Here is an 11,755-nt window from a genome sequence, read left to right on the forward strand (position 1 = left end):
AATCTTTGGGTAGTGGCTTAGTCCCTGGAAGCTCTGGTTGGTTGGCATTGTTGTTCATATGGGGTCTGGAGCCCCTTCAAGCTTTTCCAGTCCTTTCTCTGATTCCTGCAACGGGGATCCCGTTCTCAGTTCAGTGGTTTACTGTTGGCATTCACCTATGTATTTGCAGTATTGTGGCTGTGTCTCTCAGGAGAGATCTACATCCGGTTCCTGTCAGCCTGTACTTCTTTGCTTCATCCACCTTATCTAATTGTTGGGTGGCTGTATATGTATGGGCCATAGATGGGGCAGGCTCTGAATGGGTGTTCCTTCTGCCTCTGTTTTAAACTTTGCCTCCCTACTCCCTGCCAAGGGCATTCTTGTTCCGCTTTAAAAGAAGGAGTGAAGCATTCGATTTTTGGTCATCCCTCTTGAGTTTCATGTGTTCTGTGCATCTAGGGCAATTCAAGATTTAGGCTAATAGCCATTTCTCAATGAGTGCATACCAGGTGTGCTTTTCTGTGATTGGGTTACCTCACTCAGGATGATATTTTCCAGTTCCATTCATTTGCCTATGAATTTCATAAAGTCATTGTTTTTGATAGCTGAGTAATATTCCATTGTGTAGATGTACCACATTTTCTGTATCCATTCCTCTGTTGAAGGGCATCTGGGTTCTTTCCAGCTTCTGGCTATTATAAATAAGGCTGCTTTGAACATACTGGAGCATGTGTCTTTGTTATATATTAGGGCAACTTTTGGGTATATGCCCAAGAGAGGTATAGCTGGATCCTCAGGTAGTTCAATGTACAATTTTCGGAGGAACCTCCAGACTGATTTCCAGAATGGTTGTACCAGTCTGCAATCCCACCAACAATGGAGGAGTGTTCCTCTTAATCTACATCCACCCCAGCATTTGCTGTCACCTGAGTTTTTGATCTTAGCCATTCTCATTGGTGTGAGATGAAATCTCAGGGTTGTTTTGATTTGCATTTCCCTTATGACTAAAAATTTTGAACATTTCTTTAGGTGTTATTCAGCCATTCAGCATTCCTCAGCTGTGAATTCTTTCTTTAGCTCTGAACTTGATTTTTTAATAGGGTTACTGGTCTCCCTGCAGTCTAACTTCTTGATTTCTTGTATATTTTGGATATAAGCCCTCTATCTGTTGTAGGATTGGTAAAGATCTTTTCCAAATTTGTTGGTTGCCCTTTTGTCCTAACCACAGTGTCCTTTGCCTTGCAGAAGCTTTGCAGTTTTATGAGATCCCATTTGTCGATTCTTGATCTTAGAGCATAAGCCATTGGTGTTTTGTTCAGGAAATCTTTTCCAGTGCCCATGTGTTCGAGATGCTGCCCTAGTTTTTTTTCTATTAGTTTGAGTGTATCTGGTTTGATGTGGAGGTCCTTGATCCACTTGGACTTAAGCTTTGTACAGGGTGATAAGCATGGATCAATCTGCATTCTTCTACATGTTGACCTCCAGTTGAACCAGCACCATTTCCTGAAAATGCTATCTTTTTTCCAATGGATGGTTTTGGCTTCTTCGTCAAAAATCAAGTGACCATAGGTGTGTGGGTTCATTTCTGGTCCTTCAATTCTTTTCCACTATATCTGTCTGTCTCTGTACCAATACCATGCAGTTTTTATCACTATTGCTCTGTAATACTGCTTAAGTTCAGGGATAGTGATTCCCCCTGAAGTCCTTTTATTGTTGAGAATAGTTTTAGCTATCCTGGGTTTTTTGTTATTCCAGATGAATTTGCAAATTGTTCTGTCTACCTGTCTGATAAATTGGATTGGTATTTTGATGGGGATTGCACTGAATTTGTAGATTGCTTTTCGTAAAATGGCCATTGTTACTATATTAATCTTGCCAATCCATAAGCATGGGAGATTTTTCCATCTTCTGAGGTCTTCTTCAATTTCTTTCTTCAGAGGCTTGAAGTTCTAATTGTACAGATCTTTTACTTGCTTGTTTAAAGCCACACTGAGGTATTTTATATTATTTGTGAATATTTTGAAAGGTGTCGTTTCCCTAATTTCTTTCTCGGCTTGTTTGTCTTTTGTGTAGAGGAAGGCTACTGATTTATTAGATTTAATTTGATACCTAGCCACTTTGCTGAAGGTGTTTATCAGGTTTAGGAGTTCTCTGGTGGAACTTTTGGGATCACTTAAATATACAATCATATCATCTGCAAATAGTGATATTTTGACTTCTTCTTTTCCAATCTGGATCCCCTTGTTCTCCTTTTGTTGTCTGATTGCTCTGGCTAGAACTTCAAGAACTATATTGAATAAGTAGGGAGAGAGTGGGCAGCCTTGTCTAGTCCCTGATTTTAGTGGGATTGCTTCAAGTTTCTCTCCATTTAATTTAATGTTAGCAACTGTTTTGCTGTATATGGCTTTTACTATGTTTAGGTATGGGCCTTGAATTCCTATTCTTTCCAGGACTTTTATCATGAAGGGGTGTTGAATTTTGTCAAATGCTTTCTCAGCATCTAATGAAATGATCATGTGGTTTTGTTCTTTCAGTTTGTTTATATAATGGATCATGTTGATGGTTTTCTGTATATTAAACCATCCCTGCATGCCTGGGATGAAGCCTACTTGATCTTGGTGGATGATTGTTTTGATATGCTTCTGGATTTGGTTTGCCAGAATTTTATTGAGTATTTTTGCGTCGATATTCATAAGGGAAATTGGTCTGAAGTTCTCTTTCTTTGTTGGGTTTTTGTGTGGCTTAGGTATGAGAGTAATTGTGTCTTCAAGAAGGAATTCGGTAGCACTCCATCTGTTTCAATTTTGTAGAATAGTTTGGATAATATTGATATGAGGTCTTCTATAAAGGTCTGATAGAATTCTGCACCTGGGCTCTTTTTGGTTGGGAGACCTTTAATGACTGCTTCTATTTCATTAAGAGTTATGGGGTTGTTTAAATGGTTTTTATGTTCCTGATTTAACTCTGGTACCTGGTATCTGTCTAGGAAATTGTCCATTTCCTACAAATTTTTCAAGTTTTGTTGAATATAGGCTTTTGTAGTAGGATCTAATGATTTTTTTTGAATTTCCTCTGATTCTGTAGTTATATCTCCCTTTTCATTTCTGATTTTGTTAGTTTGTACACACTCTCTGTGTCCTCTCCTTAGTCTGGATAAGGGTTTACCTATCTTGTTGATTTTCTCAAAGAACCAACTTTTGGTTCTGTTCATTCTTTCTATGGTCCTTTTTGTTTCTACTTGGCTGATTTCAGCTCTGAGTTTGATTATTTCCTGCCTTCTATTCCTCCTGGGTGTATTTGCTTCTTTTTGTTCTAGAGCTTTTAGGTGTGCTGTCAAGCTGCTGACATATGCTCTCTCCTGTTTCTTTCTGCAGGCACTCAGAGCTATGAGTTTTCCTCTTAGCACAGTTTTCATTGTGTCCCATAAGTTTGGGTATGTTGTACCTTCATTTTCATTAAATTCTAAAAAGTCTTTAATTTCTTTCTTTATTTCTTCCTTGACCAGGTTATCATTGAGTAGAGCATTGCTCAACTTCCATGCATATGTGAGGTTCTTCGCTTATTTTTGTTGAAGACCAGCTTTAGGCCGTGGTGGTCTGATAGGACACATGGGATTATTTTTATCTTTCTGTATCTGTTAAGGGCTGTTTTATGACCAATTATATGGTCAGTTTTGGAGAAAGTACCGTGAGGAGCTGAGAAGAAGGTATATCCTTTTGCTTTAGGATAGAATGTTCTATAAATATCTGTTAAGTCCATTTGGCTCATGATTTCTCTTAGTCTGTCTACATCTCTGTTTAATTTCTGTTTCCATGATCTGTCCATTGATGAGAGTGGGGTGTTGAAATCTCCTACTATTATTGTGTGAGGTGCAATGTGTGCTTTGAGCTTTAGTAAGGTTTCTTTTATGTATGTAGGTGTCCTTGCATTTGGGGCATAGATATTTAGGATTGAGAGTTCATCTTGGTGGATTTTTCCTTTGATGAATATGAAGTTTCCTTCCTTATCTTTTTTGATGACTTTTAGTTGAAAATCGATTTATTCGATATTAGAATGGCCAGTCCATCTCGCTTCTTCAGACCATTTGCCTGGAAAGTTGTTTTCTAGCCTTTTACTCTGACATAGTGTCTGTCTTTGTCTCTGAGGTGTGTTTCCTGTAGGCAGCAGAATGCAGGGTCCTCATTGCATATCCAGTTTGTTAATCTATGTCTTTTTATTGGAGCATTGAGACCATTGATGTTGAGAGATATTAAGGAATAGTGATTGTTGCTTCCTGTTATATTCATACTTGGGTGTGAGAGTATGTCTGTGTGGTTTTCTTCTCTTTGTTTTGTTGCCAAGACAATTAGTTTCTTGCTTTTTCTAGGGTGTAACTTGCCTCCTTATGTTGTGCTTTACCGTTTATTATCCTTTGTAGCGCTGGATTTGTAGAAAGATATTGTGTAAATTTGGTTTTATCATGGAATATCTTGGTTTCTCCATCTATGTTAATTGAGAGTTTTGCAGGATACAAACATTTGCAGGATACATGGCATTTGTGTTCTCTTAGGGTCTGTATGACATCTGTCCAGGATCTTCTGGCTTTCATAGTCTCTGGCGAGAGAAGTCTGGTGTGATTCTGATAGGTCTGCCTTTATGTGTTACTTGACCTTTTTCCCTTACTGCTTTTAATATTCTTTCTTTATTTTGTGCATTTGCTAACTTTTGGTTCAATGTCTATTTTTTTCGATATTAGAATGGCTACTCCAGCTTGTTTCTTGGGTCCATTTGGTTGTAAAATATTTTTTCCATTCTTTTACTTTGAGGTAGTGTCTGTCTTCGTCACTGAGGTATATTTCCTCTATGCAACAAAATGCTGTGTCTTGTTTATGTATCCAGTCTGTTAGCCTATGTGTTTTTTTGGGAAATTAAATCCATAGATGTTAAGACCAATGATTGTTGGTTTCTGTTATTTATTTTGTTAGCGGTGATATTTAATGTGTTGTTCTCATCTTTTGGTTTTGTTGTGAGACAAATAAGTTCTTCATCTTCTTGAATATAGTTTCCCTTCTTGTGTTGGAGTTTTCCTTGTATTATCCATTGCAGGGATGGGTTAGTGAAAAGATATATTTTAAATTTGGTTTTACCGTGGAATATTTTGGTTTTTCCATCTATGATTATTGAGAGTTTTACTGGGTATAGTAGACTGGGCTGGCATTTTTTTCTCTTAGGATCTGCATGTCATCTGTCCAATCTTCTGACTTTTAGAGTCTCTCTTGGGAAATTTAATGTAATTCTGATAGGTCTGCCTTTATATGGTACTTAACCTTTTTCCTTTACTGCATTTAATATTCATTCTTCTTTCTGTGTATTTAGTGTTTTGGTTGATATGTGCCTGGAGAAATTTCTGTTCTGGTCCAATTGATGTTCTGTAGGCTTCTTGTGCATTTATGTCCATTTCTTTATGTTAGGGGAGTTTTCTTCTTTAATTTTGTTGATGATGTTTTCTGGCTCTTTGAATTGGGAATCTTCACTCTCTTCCATTCCTATTATTATTAGGTTTGATCTTTTCATTATGTCCTGAATTTAATGGATGTTTTAGGTGAAGAGCTTTATGTGCTTTGTATTTTCTTTGACTGTTGTGTCAATACCTTTTATGCTATCTTCTACACCTGAGAGTCTCTATTCTATCTCTTATATTATATCTCTCTTCTGTCTCTTGATGCTTGTATCTGTAACTCCTGATCTCTTTCCTAGGTTTTTCATCTTCAGGCTTGTCTCTCTTTGTGATGTTTTTATTGTTTCTATTTCAATTTTTAGATCATGGATGGTTTTATTCAATATCTTCACCTGTTTGGTTGTGTTTTCCTGTATTTCTCTAAGGAATTTATGTGTTTCCTCTTTAAAGGCTTCTACCTGTTTACCTCTTTTCTCCTGTATTTCTTTAAGGGAGTTACTTATATCCCCCTTAAGGCCCTCTATCATCTTCATGAGATGGGATTTCAGATCAAAATCCTGCTTTTCAGGTATGTTAGGGTATCCAGAGCTTGCTGTAGTTGGAGAACTGGGTTCTGATGTTGCCAAGTGGCATTATTTTCTCTTGCTCATGTTCTTGTCCTTGCCTCTTGCCATTTGGTTATCACTGGCTTAGCTGGCTTTGCAGTCTCTGACTGGAGCCTGTCCCTCCTCTGACCCTGTGAGTCTAGTTATGATGAACCTCCTGGGAATCAAACTGTCTCTGGGTGTTGGCTAGTTTCTTATTGATCTATAATCCATCAACGTAATAATTTTATATCAATATGTCAAAGTGCTGACACAATGTAACTAATACATAAAAACATTCTCTCATATACATGTTTGGTGAACAAGGTGAAATTTATGTCAGCATCAAAGTCTGAGTTATTTATCATGAGAACTAGGAGATAAGTTGCTTGTTATACTTCAGATACTGAATATAATCGTTTAAAACTTAGATACCCTCGATTTTACGTTAGTTGCTACTAAGTCAGGCAAAAAAATAACTAGTGGAATACACAGTTCAAAAATAGTTGTGTAATGTTTCTTGATTGAATAATTGATAAAGACACTGTAATTTTAAAAATGCCAAGGCTAGCTGTAAGAAATTAAGTATTTTTTTTTTGAGTTCAAAATTGTGCTGTATTTGAAGTTGTCTTTGAATCACATTTTAAGGCATATCTTTTAATCACGAGGTTCTAAGAATGTTCTTGCTTTAATTAATTTTGATTCCATTTTTTTGTTCTTTCTAACTGGCACTGTCACCTGCTTGGCATGCTATTTTCCTGCTGTTCCCACCAGGGTCTCATATCTTCTTGCCATTTCTTCCTATGACACATCAGGTTTTAGCTTCGTCTTCTTGTGCTTTTGCCTTAGTCACTGTTCTATCGCTGTGACGAGGCAGTGTGATCAAGGCAACTCTCAAAAAGGAAAGCACTGAATCGGGGCCTTGCTTACAGTTTCAGAGGCTTAGCCCACTATCATCATGGCACAGACGTGGTGGTATGTGTGGGGCTGGAGCATATGCTGAAGTTCTGATCCATAGGCCAAAAGAGAGCAGCACTGGGCCTGGTTTGGACTGTTGAAATCTCAAAACCCAACCCCCAATGACACACTTCTTTTATAAAGCCACACCTCCTTCAACAAGGTCACACCTCCTTCAACAAGGCCACACATCCTTCAACAAGGCCACACCTACTTCAACAAGGTCACACTTCCTAATCCTTTCAATCCTTTCAAATAGTGCCACTCCCATGACTAAGCATTCAAATATGTAAGCCTGCGGGGTCCATTCTTATTTATTCATTTATTTATTTATTTATTTATTTATTTATTTATTTATTTAACTTGAGTATTTCTTATATACATTTCGAGTGTTATTCCCTTTCCCGGTTTCCGGGCAAACATCCCCCTCCCCCCTCCCCTTCCTTATGGGTGTTCCCCTCCCCAACCTCCCCCCATTGCCGCCCTCCCCCCAACAGTATAGTTCACTGGGGGTTCAGTCTTAGCAGGACCCAGGGCTTCCCCTTCCACTGGTGCTCTTACTAGGATATTCATTGCTACCTATGAGGTCAGAGTCCAGGGTCAGTCCATGTATAGTCTTTAGGTAGTGGCTTAGTCCCTGAAAGCTCTGGTTGCTTGGCATTGTTGTACATATGGGGTCTCGAGCCCCTTCAAGCTCTTCCAGTTCTTTCTCTGATTCCTTCAACGGGTGTCCTATTCTCAGTTCAGTGGTTTGCTGCTGGCATTCGCCTCTGCATTTGCTGTATTCTGGCTGTGTCTCTCAGGAGCGATCTACATCCGGCTCCTGTCAGTCTGCACTACTTTGCTTCATCCATCTTGTCTATATGGGTGGCTGTATATGTATGGGCCACCTGTGGGGCAGGCTCTGAATGGGTGTTCCTTCAGTCTCTGTTTTAATCTTTGCCTCTCTCTTCCCTGCCATGGGTATTCTTGTTCCCCTTTTAAAGAAGGAGTGAAGCATTCGCATTTTGATCATCCGTCTTGAGTTTCACTTGTTCTAGGCATCTAGGGTAATTCAAGCATTTGGGCTAATAGCCACTTATCAATGAGTGCATCCCATGTATGTCTTTGTGTGATTGGGTTAGCTCACTCAGGATGATATTTTCCAGTTCCAACCATTTGCCTACGAATTTCATAAAGTCATTGTTTTTGATAGCTGAGTAATATTCCATTGTGTAGATGTACCATATTTTCTGTATCCATTCCTCTGTTGAAGGGCATCTGGGTTCTTTCCAGCTTCTGGCTATTATAAATAAGGCTGCTATGAACATAGTGGAGCACGAGTCTTTTTTATATGTTGGGGCATCTTTTGGGTATATGCCCAAGAGAGGTATAGCTGGATCCTCAGGCAGTTCAATGTCCAATTTTCTGAGGAACCTCCAGACTGATTTCCAGAATGGTTGTACCAGTCTGCAACCTCACCAACAATGGAGGAGTGTTCCTCTTTCTCCACATCCTCGCCAGCATCTGCTGTCACCTGAGTTTTTGATCTTAGCCATTCTCACTGGCGTGAGGTGAAATCTCAGGGTTGTTTTGGAAATTAAGTATTTTTAAACACAGTCCTTACTTGAAATTTTGATAACATCTATCCAAATGGCTAAATTAGGTTACCTTAAGTCTAACAGAAAAGCAGATAGGTATGATACTCATACTCCTAGGAAAGGTTATTATGGTACTAACATTATATAATCATAAGTACTAAAATTATATATAGATTAATAAATAGATTATATAGATATATAAATAGATTATATATAGATATATAAAATCATATATGATCTATATCTATATATATCAGTAATTTCTTAGCTGTTACTCTGCACTATACAGTAACTTCAAATATGAGGACCACAGGTTTGTGGGGGGGGGTACAGATATAAGCACAGGATGAGAGTGATCTGAAGTGTGAAAAAAATAATTAAACAGAGGAGGAATGGGCAAGTAGAAAAGTTTATCCAAAATTTTTGGATAAAGGCTTAAGGAATAATATTATTTTATATTGAGCAAAAATAAGCTATGTAGGCTAACAATGTACCTCCTAACCCTTGGTTGGGACTAAAGATTTGAGGGCAGCTTTGTCTTGCTGAAAATACCACACAGTTAAAACACAAGACTCAGATGATTTGAACTGTATCTGACTTGAGAACTTCATACCAGTAATTACTTATATTCCTAAATTGAGAAAAATATTATGTGAGTGGTAAAATTTAATAATATAAATACCCATTCATTTCTGTATACAAGGTTTTAATTGCTACATGCTATACATCTTAATTTTCAATATAGAGGTCCAAAGTCTTGCCTGTCATTCATGCAGTGAAGGATGTTTTCTTAAGACCAATGCTAGTTGCTTGGACTTTTACAAAATCCTCATCTTGCACATGCATTTGCTTTTGTTCATGTGGCTAGTAGCAGGCTTCCTCTTTTGGTTCAGATGGACTCTTGTACATTTTCACTATTTTTATAAAATTGATATATTTCCTAAAAATTATTAGGCTTCCTTTATATTGTAATTATTATTGTTTATTATTATCATTATTATTATTACTAGCATTAACATTAGCATTAGCACAATTACTATTTAGTGTGTCTTCTCATACACATGTGAGAGAGAGAAGGAGGGAGGAAGGAGGAAGGGAGAGACAGAGACAGAGAAATGTTTATATGAATGCAGGTATAGGCATACCATATTTCTGTTTTCGTAGATTTATTTATTTACTGTGTATACAGTGTTTTGTCTACATTATGCATCTCCACCAGAAGAGGGGACCAGATTTTATTATTGATGTTTATGAGCCACCAATGTGGTTACTGCGAATTGAACTTAGGATCTTTGAAAGTGCAGCCAGTGCTCTTAACCTCTGAGCCATCTATCTAGCCCTAGATGTAGATGGTAACTTTTGGGAGTCAGTTCTCTTCTTCCACCATGAGTTTCAGCATGGGTCACTAGGCTGACTGTCCTAACAAGCACTTTTACCTGCTGAGCCATGTAATCTCATTTCTTTCACATAACCCCCAACAACTCTTGATTTTATTTATTTTTTCTGTCACCACTATTTTTTCTTCTTCCCACAGAGTCTTTATCAATGTTAATTACCATTTGTTCTTATTATTATTAAGTTTAAGTTGAACCACAAGTTTGGGAGTCTGTTGGGCTCACCATGAGCTACATAACTAGGTACTATGCTTCTCCATTTTCCAGAGTCTGTTACTGTAGTTTACTGGCTTTCATTCCCAGCAGACTGTTGGTTGACCTGTTGTACTTTAGGCTTAGTGTTGTTTACCACAGCTGCTGTGAGTTTATGATTGCCATAACCATATTGTATTTGGAAGAAACCTTTTCTTATATCTTCTACCTCTTACTTCCTTTCCACCACCTCATCCATGGCATTATTTATTTTCAACATCTTTGTATTTACCTCTGTTCACTGTAAGGAGAAAGTTCTCCTATTGAGACTGGCAGCAGCCTTTTAAGGTTTAGTCTATTGCTACATATTGTAATGCTAAATTCTATACCTGAAAGTCTAGGGCTAAGCTCAGAGTGCCTTTTCATGTTTACAAGCTTTTGTTGTGCAAACCTTATTCTTTGATTTAAAACTATTGGTTAAATAAAATTGGGTACAATTAATTATTGGAGGGATTATAGATAGACGGATTTGGAGTTACATGGTTGGAGGAGAAGAGACAAGGGGGAGAAAGAGATGGAGAAGAGAAAGAAGGAGGAAGCCATTATGAGGGAAGATGGTTAGGAGAAACAGCAAGTATCTGGGATAGGTAGGTCAGCACTTAGAAGAGTAGATTAGGGGTTATTTCCTAATAATTGTCAAAGATAAGTAAAATCATCATAGTCAGAGTTTCCTTTATTCATAAGCTAGTTGTGGATAAGCATAATTTGCATGTACTTCAGTAGCCTTTAGGTTAGATAAAAACATATTTATATAGTGGTTTGATGCTCATGCAAGTTTAGTTACACAATAGTAATAGGTTCTACTTCAGGGCTCAAGATATATAGAGTATATTTCAATCTCAATTTAAAATTCATACTGATTAAGTTGATATTGTTATTCATAGAGTTCATAGCTGAGTAATGATAATAATTTTAGACCACCAGCAGCCTGCATAGCTTCTAATGCAGTTCTAACTTAATTTTTTATCTCTTTTTTTCAACATATATGCTGTCTTTAGCAATAGGGTTTTTATCAGCTAGTTCTTGCTGGGAATGAAGAGAAATGGCAAATCTTGAATAGTTTGGGGGCCTCCGTACCCAATAATCCTTAAAAGGATATATCCCATAATAAGCATGAGATTTTTTAAAAAAAATAAACCATTGCTTCTAGGCGCATTTTCAAAATACTACCATGTAAGGTACTTGCCTTCAGGTGGTTTTTAAATTTTTTTTTTATTTTTGCTTTATATCCAGTTTATTAAATAATAACTCTCTTTGTGGCTTTTTCACACTCTTTTTGTTTTAGTAAACCTGTCCTTTCCCATGCCTTCGTCTCTATCTCCTTAAACATTCATACCCAATTAAACTTTTTCTATTCCAGTATTCTCCAACTTCATCTCATTTTTTCATTTAATCTCCATCATGTGCCCATGTTTCTCTTCCCTATGGCAACCCCTCTTTTCCTTCCTCTATGATATTTTTTGTTCAGAAAAATTTGGGTCTCTGAAACCAAATGGAATTTTATTGAATCTTGGCTTTATTGATAGTTACATTACCTTGAAAAAGCACAGCAAATGATGCTTCATATCTACA

Source organism: Rattus norvegicus, chromosome 3, assembly GCF_036323735.1.
Source record: "Rattus norvegicus strain BN/NHsdMcwi chromosome 3, GRCr8, whole genome shotgun sequence".
Taxonomy (NCBI): Eukaryota; Metazoa; Chordata; class Mammalia; order Rodentia; family Muridae; genus Rattus; species Rattus norvegicus.